At 37.8% G+C, this 15,245-nt stretch overlaps 1 protein-coding gene across 3 annotated transcripts in view; it reads left to right on the forward strand.

Moving 5' to 3' along the window:
- The window catches only part of GRIA4 (glutamate receptor, ionotropic, AMPA 4), a 217,047-nt gene that overhangs the window by 57,495 nt on the left and 144,307 nt on the right, over nucleotides 1–15,245 (forward strand). The window lies entirely within an intron of this gene.

A 15,245-nucleotide genomic window follows, 5' to 3' on the forward strand; every position in this document is an offset into this window, starting at 1 on the left:
TTTACAGAAGGTGACAATTATTTTAAATCTCCTGTGATAACCATGATAAAGATTTTGTACTGGCAAATTTTGTTTGACAATCTGCCTCCTTCTTCCCCAGGCCCCACATTTCAGCCACCTTTGGTCCATTCACAGAGATAACAGGGTGCCAGCCAACCAATCTCAGCTCCCTTCTTATCTGTCTTCTTTTCTAAAACCATCACCTGCAAATTTCCCAGCTCTGTAGAAATCCCAATTATAGATAGTCCATTTCAAAATACTTTATGGATGAAGCCCTATTCCTGCCAAAGATATGAGAGGGCTTCTGCTCCTCTTTTAAATTAGTGAAGTCACAGTCACAGTTGTTTCACACAAGTTGTGGAAATACTTGTTTAAGATGGTGCCTGAAAATCTGGCATGGAATAAACAGGATTAGCCGAAAACTCGTGAAGAAATGAAGAAAACTGAAAAATGCATTTTTGTTACTATTTTGTTTTCCTTAGGCACTTTCCAAGTACAGAAATCAGGATCTCTACCTAGAGAAAGTGCATTTTTTGAGAAAGGAAGAAAACTCATCACATGTAGAAAAATGTGAAGCAGTGTATAAAACAGTGTTAACAGCTGGTTTAGTCTTTGACCAGCAGTGCTCTCACTTAAGTGGTTCTGGACCTATTTTGTCATATTTTTATTATTTTTTACAGATGATTGTTCTCATTTATAACCTTACAAGCTGACACAGTCATAGGAAGTGAGATGGAAACAGCATTTTTTTGTGGTTGTTCCAAGAGAAGCAAAGGAACCCAAATATCTGCATCGCATTGTGCCTGAGGAGGACAATGGGCAAATATTTTTTTGAGATGCAATTTGATTTCTTTGGGTTTATGATTTTAATCTAGAAGGTTATACTGCCATCTTTTTGTGTGTTGGGAAATACTGTGAAAGAGAACCATGATGCAAACAAGATTCTGTCGTTACTACAGTCAACAATGTAATAATGCAATTTAGTGACATCTATTGATTTTAAGGCAAGTTAGCAATTTTGCTCTTAGAGGAAAATATGTGATATACTAAGCAATTTTGTGTTGTGTTTTAGAATGACTACTTGAGTCAAGGGAAGATGGGTCATGACAAGCCTTCAAACCCTTTACCTACATGTGGAAAATGGCCCATCTTCTTTCCCACATAAGACTAAACAACTCTGTGGCAGCGTCAGCTCGCAACACTACATTATATAGGCTGCCTTTAGTCTCGTAGTCATTAGGTCCTCCAGTTTTGGGTGAAGACACCGTTTTGTTAGATGTTTTACAAATGCAGAGTTACAAAAGAGGTGTTCATTCATAACAGAACTTGCAACGTAATAATGCATTTGAATGGGAAGCAGTGGTTTGTGGGTGTTAGCTACGCTTTATAAGACAACGAAAATGTTTTTCTCTCATCAACTGTTAGGCTCTCAGACATTATAGCACATTCATTTCCATAAGTATCTCCTGCCCCAAAACTGAAATGAAATGAACTCTTGTTAAACTAAACTTAGAGAAACATACTAAGTAAGACAAATATGTTAGCCGGAGTTATAAGTTATGTTCTGTTATTTGGCTTGTCTGCCTATTTCATAGAATCATTAAGCTTGGAAGGGACCTCAAAGATTATCAAGTTCCAACCCCCCTGCCATGAGCAGGGAACCCTACCACTAGACCAGGCTGCATAAAACCTCATCCAACCTGGCCTTAAAAACCACCAGGGATTTCCTTTAAAGATGTCTAAGCTAACACTGATCCCATTTTATAGTAGAGATTTATATGTGTTTAAAGTAAACAGCTGTTCAGTTTGCATTAGAGTAAAAGAATTTGTGATCCACAGAAATAGAAAACATACATACATACTCTTATGATGTATACACAGATGTATTCATGCATATATTAAGCCTTTTCTTTAGTCTTGTTTTAACTGAAAATAAATATTTAGAAAGCATACTCCATTCATGGCATTTGACACTGAAACCTGTCTTTCATATGAATCAGTTAGAGCTTGAAGTATTAAACACAGGGGCATGGCCAGAATCAACCTTGCACTCATATCAGATGAGGCTGGTCATCCATTTAGAAGTGGAATGGCTTTTACTTCTAAATAACCTTGGTCAAATGATTCATTTATATTTTATTTCTTGAAAGGTAATTCCTCTTTCTAATTATTTGAATTATTATGTGAGACCTATAGCTATTTAAAAATGCCTTTTATATATTAAAAAGCAGAAGGATTTTCAGAGAAAGAAGCAGCAACTTGGTCACAAAAAAAAGAAGATAGTGTAAGATGTATTTCTAGTAATTCATGCCAAGCATTCGCTTTTAAAGCCATCCAACTGCATTGTGATTGGTTCCCACCAGCATCATGGTGGGAGGCCAAGAAGCAGCTCTCTCTTAAAATGAATGAAGAAGAAACTGCAAGGCAGATAGGGCAAAAAGGAATGGGAGCATGGGGCGGGGGGGAGTAAAGAAAAGAGATAGCTCAGGGTATCTTAATCTTTGGACTTTTGGTCCTCCACAGACAGTAATTCCCTAATGTCATTTTGACATGACATGTCCATAGTAAGCAGAATCTACATCTGAAAAATCCCTTAGCTATGATCATGGCATTATCTGGGGAAAACAGGCAAGCTACACATTGAAAAAAAGAGTGCAGCGAGATCATCAAAGCAACAAGGCAACATAAAGGAGCAAGTACAAGAAATAAAAAGAAAATCTGTTCGAGGTGTTGATGTTAAGTGTCTTAAGTAACCATAATTCCCAGATATACATAGTCACCCGAACAGGCTAAGACCCAAATTTCTGGGAAGAACAGGAAAGTCTCATGGAATGGTTTTGATTTTGAAGAGTAATAATGCCTAGGATGTTTGAGAGCGGGCTGAAGTATGAATTACCGAACTATGAAACAAGGCTCAGAGAATTCTCGCTGAATAGGCCAATGATGAATAATAAGGGTATCTTCATTGTAGTCATTCTTTTAAAATATTTTATTCATTTTTTAGCTGTGTGAAGAACTTCAGTGCTAGTTTCTTGGGTTTTGGTTTTCAAATTGGAAAACTCAGAAAAGCTAAGTGAAGTGTTGTCCCGGTTTGAGGCAGGATGAAGCCAATTTTTTTTTTACTGATTTATTTTCTTGAGTGAACTGTCTTTTAACTAGCAGCAAGTTTTCTAGTTAGTGAACTGATAACTCTGGAATGTTTATGTTACTGCTGAGATGTCAAGGACACTGCAGGCTCAGATGGTAAAGGAGCAGAAGAGTTGCATCTGCAGCCCTGCAGTAGGGAGGAGTGGACTAGACAGACAGCAAAATTGACTAAATTATTCAATTCTGTGTATCTATGTAAGCTCGGTATAAGATAAGTTCAGGGATCACAGAAGTCAACTTTCTTCCTGCTGCTTCTTCCCTTCTGTTCATGTCCGGCATCCAGGGACAACTCCATCCATCCCTCACCATTGATCCCCAGGCCTGTGCACTCCTGACCATCATCACTCTCCCCTCAACTCCTGTCTGCTCTGCCCTTTCTCTGGCAGCTCCAGGACATTTCAGAACTGCTCCCAGCTCAGGACATGCTGGGGCAGTAGCTGTGGGTCAGGGGAGGTGATAGGGGGTTTGCACGTTTCTGCAGATACTTGTGTATAATTGCACATATTTTCTTATAATTAGTATTTAATTCAAGTTGTCTGGTTTAGTTTTCAATCTGGAAAGTCTCTCTCCCTTTATTCTCTCTCCTTTCCTTACCTGGGTGGGAGGGAGAGGGGATGGAGAGCATTATTGTCACTGGTTTAATTGCCAATTCTGCATCACACCATGATGTGTTTATAGCTAGTGGAAATTAAAATGGGATTTAGAGTGAAAATTTACCAATTCTTATCCTTTCTCTTAGACTGTGTCTATCTCTCCAGGTAAAATTTGCCAGTTCATTAAACCAAGGTTAAGAAAAACAGTAAAAACAATAATCTCACACAATTCATGGGATAATTCTAGGCTATCAAAAGCACCTAAGTTTGCTAGGAAAGCCGTCATTACCAGTGGTGATGTGCAAGATGAAAATTCCTCTTGACATTAACATAGTTTAAAAAAAAAAATTAAAAAATATATATATTTTAAGTATCTTTAAGAGATACGTAGATTCAAGAGTGGCCAAGGAAGCAATGTTGTGTTTAGTTTTATTAAATCAACATCATGTGGTGAATGTCTGTTGATCTTAAGCCAAAAGAAATCCATGGTTTTATTTGTTAAAAATGGTAAACAGCAAGGAAGACTTATTTAAGATTATATCCTTGTGCAGTAACATGAATGCAATGATCTTATTTGCCAGTGAGGGGACTCTTGATGGTGCAAAACCTGTTACTGATGGAAGAAAGTGGTAAAAATCCCAGCCTTGCTCCTGCCAGCTTTTGAAAGGAAGGCTCTGCAGAGGGATCTGGACAGGCTGGATTATGGACTGAAGCCAATTATATGAGGTTCAACAAGGCCAAGTGCCGGGTCCTGCATATGAGCCAGCAGTGTGCCCAGCTGGCCAAGAAGGCCAATAGCAACCTGACCTACATCAGGAATAGTATGGCCAGCATGAGTAGGGAAGTGATCCTGCCCCTAAAACCACACCGCAAGCACCGTATTTGGTTCTGGGCCCCTTACTGTAAGAAGAACATGGAGGTGCTGGCGTGTGTCGAGAGGAGACCAACCAAGATGGTGAAGAGTCTAGAGAACAAGTCCTGCAGGGAGAAGCTAAGGGCACTGGGATTGCTTAGTTTGGAGAAGAGGAGGCTGAAGGGAGACCTCATTGCTCTCTACAACTACCTGTAAGGAGGTTGTAGGAAGGTGGGTTTTGGCCTCTTCTCTGATGTGAATAATGGTAGGACTAGAGGAAAAGGCCTGAAGTTGTGCCAGGAGAGGTTTAGACCAGATATTAGGAAGGATTTCTTTACTGAAGGAGCAGTTAGGCACTGGAACAGGCTTCCCAGGCAAGTGTTGAGGTCATCATCCGTGGAGGTATCCTAAAAACAGAAACATGTGGCACTTCAGGACAACCTCTTGTGGGCATGGTGGTTATTATTTCTTTTGTTCTGTTTTTTTTTTTTTTTCACATTTTTTTGTGTGTGTTTGTTGTTTGTTGGGGGTTTTTTCCCTCATGGGTGGATGGTTGGACTCAGCAATCTTGTAGGTCTTTTTTAACTTTAACAATTCTGTGAAAGCCTGGACTGGACAGGGAACATTGCACTTCAGTGGAGGACCTGTGTTGGCTGGATAATTAAGATGAAAACATAACAAGGTAGGAGTCAGACTCACTAGTTAAAGAAAAATAGATGGATTAAATGGCATAACTCCCCTCCCAGACAAAAAACCTCGTCTTTTTTCAAATTTGAATGACAACCACCTAAGGACCTCCATTTTCTTACAGTACCAAATTAGTCACATCGTTCATTATTTTCTGCCTTCTTTTCCTTCCTTTCCCCAGATGTTTCAGAGATCTGGGGAGACATTTACGTAGTCAGAGGGAGCAGTTAGATGGCTAGTCCCCTTTTAATGACACATGGAAGTTCAGCACCAAATGTCCCTGATACTTTAAAAAATGCTTTACTTGATCTTCCTCAAATTACAGCTGAGTTCTTGTTTTGTTTTAGTTCAGTTAAATCAGAACACAAGGTTTCACATAAAGAAACCCCATTGGTTCAAAGTGTGAGATATAAATGATTATGTATCCATCAAAACAATTTAGGTCAGCCATAAAGCCATATTATATGGCTTTACTGCTCATATCTCTTATGAAATTAAGTTAATTCCCATCACTGACAGTTTTGCTGGCAGGAGTACTGCAAAATTAACATGTATTTCTCCAAAATGAAGAAAAAAAATATTGTTGCAATTTTTTTCCTGAAAAACACAAATAATTCTTCTTTTGCATAAGAAAACTCTGTGATTATGTGGCTATATATAAAAAGCTATTTTTATTTAACCAACTGCACATTTTATAAGATACCCTCCCATTTAAAATTGTCCTTTTTTTTAAGTTCCTTTTCTTCTGGAAAGAAAAATGTCTTTTTAAATGGGCTGATTTTCTCCCTTTTAAAGATAACAAGAAAAAAAGGAAGCTTATGCTATAGAGAATTGGGCCATCAAAGTATTACTCCTTAAAATAAAATTCAGACTTCTTTTTGTTCTGTTTCATTAAAATGAGATATGGAGGCAGGTTTTATAAAATCTTACATTTTTGAAGAACAAGCTGAAAATATTTTATTATTTTTTTTTTCTGTAAAAAGAAATGTTTGGATGAAGTACAAATTTGAACTGAATGAAATAATATGTCTCATAAGAAAATGAATCAATCTAAGAACGGAAAAAAATGTTTAATCACAGAAGCAAAAAATGTTAATCTCACAGGCAATCTAGGTGAGATATAAAACATAATTTCTCTAGATATTCATCTAATGAGAATGAGATTTCCCTCAGCTTGCAAACTGAAAAGGTGATATGATTTCTAAGAAGATCTGTAACCACTACATGAGTATCTGAGTTGAAATGTTAACCTCAGTTAAGCAACTGGGAGTTTTACCATTGATTCCATAAAACAGTGTTTTACTGTAGTCCAGTGTAATTTCCGTGCAAACTATTATGGCTCTGTAAGCTTCTCTCCTGAAAGAGGGGGGGGAGGAAAGAAAAAAAAAAAAAAAGAAAAGATAACTGTAGACATTTTGTCCTTTAGAAAACCTGCAAGCTTCATGGGACCTTTCTAACAAAACCTTCATCTTTACCTTTTAAAAACCCTTCAGTGGTTTTGAAAAGCCTGAGGGTCTTACATGGTATTGATACTTTTATCGGTTTTTAAAAACAGCCAAGAAGGAACTTCTATCCCAATGTGGATTCTCATTCATATGACTGTGACAGGTAAACGCTGCAGGTGGATTCTCTGCTGGGGAGCATTCAAAGAGAAAGTTTTGGCAGAATTAGTGAAATACACATGTATGTGCATCACCAGACAGATGCAAATGCCAGATCCATGGAGTGCTCAGGGCTGGAGGACAAAGACACAAAGACAGGGTAATTTATTGCAGAGAGAGAGCGAAGTACTTCTAAAAGTAAGAAAAGATTTGTTAGCATTCAGCAAATGTGAAATTCATGAGGGGAGTTCTATCAAAGAGTTTAGCCAAGGCACAGCGGAAAGAGAAATTTTATAAACAAACCAGTGGAAAGTGTTTTCTTGTTGGGTAAAAATGTTCCATTGCATCTAAATTATTTGGAATTATATATTGATGAAAGTAAAATATTTTAGTGGTGCAGAAGCTTTCAGGGGGAAACTACTAAAGATTAAAGCAGTTTTCCTCATAGAAATTTATGAAAGGCCAAGCTACTATGTGTTTTCCATTAAGAAATTAGAGTTGTCAGCACTTTTCAGGAAAAAATGGTCTGTATCTGAGAGATACCTGCAACCACTGGCTGGGAGGGGGCTGTGTGTTTTCTGAGAAGGGCCTCAGAGAAGGGCAGATCCAAATGACATTATATCTAGGGATAGACAGGGGAGAAAAACAGAGGTACATTTCCTTAAAGTGAGATTTTTTTCAAGAATTTTAAAATGTAGCTATCTAAATGTAGGTGCCAAGTCTTTCATAGTTGCGTAGTTTCCTTTTTTAGTCTCTCATAATTCTCCACTTAATTTATCACCCATATTAAGCTGGGATAATCTGTCTTCTGAATATAGAATCATAGAATCACAGAATGGTTAAGGTTGGAAAGGCCCTTAAAGATCATCAGGTTCCAACCTCCCTGCTATGAGAAGGGACACCTCACACTGAACCAGGCTAGTACCTTTTTTTGTACCTTTTTCTGTTTTAGAGACAGGCAAAAATAACAAAAAAGGAATTTAAAAACCTAACTTTCAGATGGAAAGAAGCAGATGAGACAGTTCCCTCCACTCTCTGTGTGCACGTATATATACAAAGACATACCTGCTTCTTTCACAATTTCTTTTGGGATTGGCTTGGAGGAAACTTTAATCAGTGTATTAACTGGTGAAGAGCAAAGTTTCCTCCGTATAAAGCATAGAGAAGTGTTCAACAGTTGAGTCTGCAAGTCACTCTTGTCTGTTTTGTGTTGCCCTCTCTGTTATTTTCGGCATCTCTCAAGGTCACCTTCTAAAGTTAATGTTCTGGAACTTTGAGATTGCACACATGATATAATGCTCAAATTGATTTTAAAAGAAGAAAATGCCATGCATGTTAATTAAGCTAACTTAATTCTGTTTTACCATTTAATAGGCAAGAAATGCACTATCACTTCTTACTATCATTGCAGGTGTTGACCTTAAGCAGCAATAGGCTTTTAGAGTCAGTTCACAAAAATTGTTTCTGGAAACTTAATTATTAAATAAAAACTGTGACAGATTTTTATCTTGCTTTGTAGTATGTTCTCACATCTGCAGTTGCAGAAACAAAACTTCATTTCTCAAATTACCATTCTATCTAGCACATTAACCCAATGTCTTCATTGTTCCTAGGAGAGTATTATTAAAAGAGCTGGCAAGTCATTTACAGAGTACTAGAGGTAACCCATTGCTGTGGGTTAAATGTCAAAGAGACTTATTAATTTTCTGTACCTCAAATCCTATAGATCCATCTGTTGATCTCCAGATAAAGCCTCCTGCACACACTTGAGTATTTTTTTGTATGCAACTAAACACACTGATATTTAGGACAAGTGTTTATGTGGTTTTAGAGTTCCAGAATTTACTATAGAATTGCAAGGTAAAGGTCCATCAGGTGTTATGTTTATACACATGGGGGTAGCATGCACATGCCACAGCTGAGACAGTTGGACCATTGTGCTAAACTTTTTTACAGATAGAAGACTGGCCTTCCTCTCAAGTGCTTATAATCCAAAATAGTCCAGACAGATGAAATGCTGAGAAATGAGAAATGGAGATATGAAGTGATTTGCTCCAGAGTATGAAATTAGTTTCAGGGGCTCAGTGCCTAAAAAAACCTACCAGACTTCTCATCAAGCATTTCATAGGAGTAGGATAGACCTTAGAGAGGAGTGAATATTTCAGAGGATAATGTTTGTAATGTTTGTAATTCTTTATTTTTTATTTTTTTTTTTTAACTGGAATAATCTTGATTTAGTATCTTTTTTTTGTTCACCTCCATCATTAATACATTACATTGTAAAGCAATACATTGATTTTAGTTAAAGTAATAATATGACATAATTTCCAGTTATAGTGCTTTAGGCATGATGCGACCCAAAGTGTGATGCTTGTGTCCTGGATGCAGGAGGTGATCATTCTTTTGCTTGAAGAAGTCTGTGATCAAAAGTTATTATTATTATTATTATTTTGAGGGTGCAGAGTCTGTAAATAGAGAATTAGTAGGGTTGTGATGGGTACATATTTCATTAGACGCAAAAAAATCAAATCATATAATTTGTAAGGAAGTCCTTATCTCCTTTTACTCCTTCTTGAGTAGCAGTATTTAGAAATATGCTTTTCTAATAGAGACAGTTCTTAAGACAGTAGTAAACTTGTCCTAACACATCTATTATGCTTTTCATCTACCTACTTTATGTAACACTGTTTTCTCTTTTATAATCCTATCTTCCATCTTATATCAGTGATTTAATTAATGAAGTTTGTCTCAGTGCTGGAAATTTTTCTTACTGCAACATTATTTAGTACAAAATCGGCAGTCTCAAACACAACCTAGAGGAAGAGGATATTTGTGTCAGTTTTGTACTGGATTTGGGTACAGGATGAATACAGGTAACTTCTCATGTGATTCTAGAGCCCCAAGTCTTCTTTTAGGAGCTGGAGGTCATTGAACTGGTCAGGGAGCACAGAGGGGAAGGATAGTACTGGAATTTTCTGTGCAAAATGAACAGAAATGTGTTTGACATTTTAACAGGAAACTTTAATTTCAAAGCTGATTTAGGATTACTACCTGATCATGTCTCAGGTGTTTGAGCTTTCATGCATATGAAGTTGATAAATCATTTGTCCTTGTGAGGCAGGTCCTTATTTAGATTAAATAATCCTTCTCTCTGTGCTTCATCTGACCTGTAGAACTTGTGTCTCCATGTGGCTAGGCACTCTTGAAATGAGTTCTTTAGGTTGAGAAAATTTGCCCAGTTCCTCAACATCACTGCTGGCAAATGAAGGTCCACAGCAGTTGAACAAAATAGAGAGTATATAACTGTTATCTGGAAGGGTATGGATCACTGGTAGCATTGCAGGCACATCTGAAATGAAAGCCTTCATGCACTATTGCAGCGGCAAAGAAATGTAACAAAGAAATGTGTGTGTGTGTGTGTGTGTGTGTGTGTGTGTGTGTGTGTGTGTGTGTGTGTGTGTGTGTGTGTGTGTGTGTGTGTGTGTGTGTGTGTGTATAAAGTTATTTCTGTCTGGATTTTGTCAGGTATATTGGCTTTCTGTGAACAGGTTTTGATTGGTGGTGGGCTGCAGGGATGGCCTGGGGAAGAGAAGTGAGAAAATGTGAGAGAAAAAACCCTGTAGACACCATGGTTGGTGAAGAAGGACAGGGGAGAGGTGCTGCAGGTACTGGAACAGAGATTCCCTTGTAGTCCATGGTGAATACCATGGTGACACAACTTGTTCCCCTGCATCCCATGGAGGGCCATGGTGGAGCAGGTATCCATGCTGAAACCCATGGAGGACCCCATGCTGCAGCAGGCAGATGCGTCCTTAAGGAAGCCTCAGCCTGTCAAGAGCAGACTTATGGCAGGAGCTGTGGCCTATGGAGAGGAGCCCAGGCAGAAGAAGGTTTTCTGGCAGGATCTGTGGCCTGTGAGAGATCCATACTGGAGCAGTCTTTTCCTGAGGGACTGTGCCCCATGGAGAATAACTATGGTGTAGCAGTTCCTGAAGAACTGCAGCCAGTGGGAAGGACCCATGTTGGAGCATGAAGGACTGTATCCCATAGGGGGAACCCATGCTAGATTAGGACAACAATATGAAGAGGAAAGAGCAGCAGAGACAAATTGCTAGGGACTGACCATTATCTCCAGTCCTCGTTTGGACGTCCAAAGCATAAGAGGAACTTAAGAGCCAGTAAGAAAGTCTGTCCTCTTATCTGGAAAACTTCCATAATACAAGCTGTGTTTCAGTTTAGGTGTTTCCACAGTTTGTGAGTTTATAGCAGGCCAGTGGACCTGTTTATATAACTGTAACAGCCAGCTATGCCAGGGCTTCGCACGAAGTAGCCTAAAACCTAGGGAAAAGCATTTTAAAATGCTCATTCCAGAGCTTGTGTTCTGGAAGACTCAGGGTTGGAGCCATGGCTGTGAAGCAGTATCTACCAGGTTGCTTCTGTGTTTTCTGTGGATTCTTCCAGATTCCAGCCTATATGGTATAGGTACCAAATAGGCTGCAGGGCAAAACGAATGTAGTTGGCAGATCAGCTGTGCTCTGCTCATCAGATTTCATTTTCCAAATACATTGCTGGACTAGGGGTTTATTTGTCTCTTGATGAAATTATAAAACTTTGCAGTGTGACCAAATAATGAAGCAAGGCCAATGTAATGTAAATATTCATACAGGTATGTCTGCCTTAAAGACAAATTATTATTCAATATATTTTGAAGTCTCCTCACACTCTTGTCACTGCTTTGTATTTATGAGGGAAGAAATCTTGAACAAAATTTTCTTAGAATGCTAATGAGACTGTGTTCTATTAAGCATAATTTAGTTCATTTATAATGAGAAAAATGCTTGTAGAAGTGCATGGAAAATGCATAAAAGAACTGGGAAATCCAGGTAGTTATGTTTGCCTGGAGGCATTTTCTGAGAAGAGTAGTGAGTCAGAATGCAAATCCTTATGGCTTTGCTGATTTCCGTGGTCGCTGCTGATTACTGTGAAATTGATTCAGGGGCAATGCAGCATCCCTGCATATGTTTAAGCCAAATCTCCACAGTGTCACAGGCATTTTTCCTCTGTGTGGTTATTGTAATGAGTAAGAAAAAATTCTCATAACCCTCACCTTAGCAGTTTCTCTTATCAAGGAACAAAGAAGGAGGCTATTCAATAACTTCCCAGTCTTGATCTGAAGTAGAGCAGTGCAAGTTTTCCTGGATTGGTTATTTCAGGCCTTTAATAATAATCTCAGAATTTTTTATTGCATTTGAATCTAGGCTGTGTCAAGGATATTTTGCTTTGAAAATGCTAAGATTTATTATTCAATTATTTAGAGTAATAAACTGTTATTTAATGAAATTTCAAGTTCGATTTTTTATTTCTCTTTTTTTCTCCATCCTGAGAATGAATTTGAGATTTAACTCCACTAAATGTATAATCTCACAGCTTGACATGAATTTCTTGAATTTTTCATCATGTAGAGAATCCTACTGTATGGACCATATGTTATGAAAAGTACCCTTTGCCCATGTAAAACTGCAAAGAAGAAAGGGAATGTAGGGCCTTACAAGGGCTTTCTCTAAGCAGAAAGCACTTTAAGTAACTACCCCTTGCATACACAAGGTTTACATTCAGCTATTTAAGTTGGCAAAGTTAACTGGACTGTATTTAAAAACAGAGGATGCCTGCCATTTCTTCAAAAAAACAATTGTAGAACACTGAGAAATCCCTTTGCAGGGGAAAATAGCATGCAGGATGTGACTCCAGAACTGAATGAATGATTATACAAGAAAGATATAAAAAAAGTGTTTAAAAAGGTTTATTAGTAAGAAAGTGTGTTGAGGAAATCAGGAGGTATAGAGGACATTCGTTGCAGAAATGAGAGCCTAGGTGAGGGCTGCCAGTGAAAACTGAAACTTGCAACGGGCACTAGAACAAGATGAGAAGGTCATTTATATCTTTAAATACAAAGACAGGAGACAGGAAATAATTGAAGCTGTTATATATTGATGATGGGACAGAAAAACAGGAAAATTTGGTTAGAGATGTAAAACTAATAGATACTTCACATTGATTTTCTCTCAAGGAGGATGTTGACCTTAAAAGAGATGTGCTGGCTAATGGGAATAGGGAAATCAGCTCCTTCTTCCATGGTTCTTAAAGAATTTGTTTACTGGAGGGCAGATGCAATAAAAAGTGCTTCTTATTAGAGCTGTTAAATGAATATTGATACGTGTGATCAGTGAATAGGAAGCATAATACCTATTTTTAAAGGGGGACATAGAAACTGGCAGCATGGACCTAGCAGCTTAATATCAATAGACAGTAAAGCTACGGAACATATTTTAATGGAAAGCTTTAAATATGGCTATAGACAGAAAATAGCATAAAATGCAACCAGAAGTTATTAAGGTAGAAAGTGTGGAGTTAATCCATATCTTCCAGTTGCCAAGCGAATGAAGTAAAATAGATGCACTCCTTGAGAGAAGTGATTTATGAGAATAGAGGCCAACAGGAGAGTTAAAAGTTAAGCATGAAACTAAGGGGAAGATGGCAACAAATTCTGATAGAAGAAGAGCTACCAGGCTGGGGAAGCATAGCTACAGGAGGAAGATACTAACAGACTGATTTTACAGTAGAGGCAGAGAAAGAAAGTCAGAGTGCCCTGATGGAATTTGCTGTTGAGGCAGATAAACACATCGATAGAAGTTCAGAGCAGGCTAAGAGTGTAACTGTGGAAGTAAATAATTTTGAGGAGTATGGTAATAGATGTGACATAATGGAAAACGAATAATAGTGACTAATAGAAAATTATGCTATAAGCAGAAACTCATCATTTAGAAATTGCTCAGAAGGAAGTAGGAGCAGAATTTTGATCCTGAGATAATCATCAGCCATCAGTGAGGTGCAGATTTAGAAAACTGCAATGTGATCTTACGATATTTCAGCAGAAGTATTTTACAGTAGAGATGGGGAACTAATGTAAAAAGAAGCAGAAAGTCTTCAACTGAAGTTCTAAACGTGTTGGTTGTCTGTTTTTGAGAAAGATGAGATGAAACTAGGAAAGCACAGATCAAGTGTTTTTAGGAGGATTACTGGAATGGCAGTCATTTATTTGATGGGTCTAGGAGAATGTATGTCATGTAATCCAGCAAAGACAAGACTAATAAGATTCGTAAGAGCTGTCTATCATCAACATATTGGAAAGGAATGTAAAGGAATTAGGAAAGGTTTTTAAAACTATGTATTTATATATAAAATGGCAATGAAGATCCTTACGCTGGGGGCTGTAACAGTGGGGCATCACATAAAATCACAGAACTGCACTCAAGCCACTTTTCCATCTCTGGCATCAGGACTGGATAAGACACCCATTTCTAAGGAGAAAAATGCACCGTTTTTTTCTTCATGTAGTCAATGTAATATACAAGAATTAAAGCAGAAATGGTTTGAATCAGCCCATTTGCCACATGTGGACACAGTCAGTACCCTCACTGTGCTGCTGTCTCAGGAAGACTATGACCTCCAGGCTGGAATAAAAGGAGCCCATCATCTAGTTAAACGGGTGTGAGTTAGGTTTTCCCATCTTTAGGCTACATCTAAGAATGAGTTGCAAGCAGGGAAGGTCTGGAACAGAAGAGCACACAAACTACATACTTAGGAGAAAATGCGTACAGTGATCCCCTAACTGGCTGTTCCTTTCTCCATTTTCTGTGGTTTTGAGATAGGTAACACTATTAATGATCACACAGTGTCTAATGGGTTGTTTTGTACTTCAAAAGAATTAGGAAGTTTTTCATTAGGTGCTTTGTGAGTTGCTAGATAGGCTGTATTTTCTCAAGAAAATAACCTTATCCCTGCTTTTACGTGCATAGATCAGTCAAGTCCTTCTGCAGTCTGCTGAAAGTCATAGGAAGTCTTCCTCTATGTCTTAAGTGAGTCCAAAAGCAAAGCAAAACCAAATCGAAACTCAGTTTGTTTTCTGGTTTTGGGGTTGAGGCCAAGTAGAAATAAAAAGGTTTGGGACAAAAGTCTGGTCACACTGCATTACTATATTGCTATTATTGCTATATTATATATTATATATTATTGCTATATTGCTATATTACTATATTACTATGGCCTTCAACTCCTCTCTTACAGTCAAGGAAGTTGTTAATGAAGCTGGTTTTTACTTAGTGTTTGTAGTAGAGTTTTAAAGCAGCACAAGGGCTTCCTATTTTAAATAGAGTGAAGGTTCTACATTGTTACAAGGCAAAATGTCCAAATTTGACTTATGACATCAGTAACATTTTTATTATAATTTTCATATTTTAAAATGTGAACACTTTTCTGTTTAAGAAAATGGAAATTATAAAAGACTGATATTATGCAGTTATGTTT

The sequence above is a fragment of the Chaetura pelagica genome, unplaced genomic scaffold (genome assembly GCF_000747805.2).
Source record: "Chaetura pelagica isolate M959 unplaced genomic scaffold, ChaPel_1.0 scaffold85, whole genome shotgun sequence".
NCBI classification, from domain to species: domain Eukaryota; kingdom Metazoa; phylum Chordata; class Aves; order Apodiformes; family Apodidae; genus Chaetura; species Chaetura pelagica.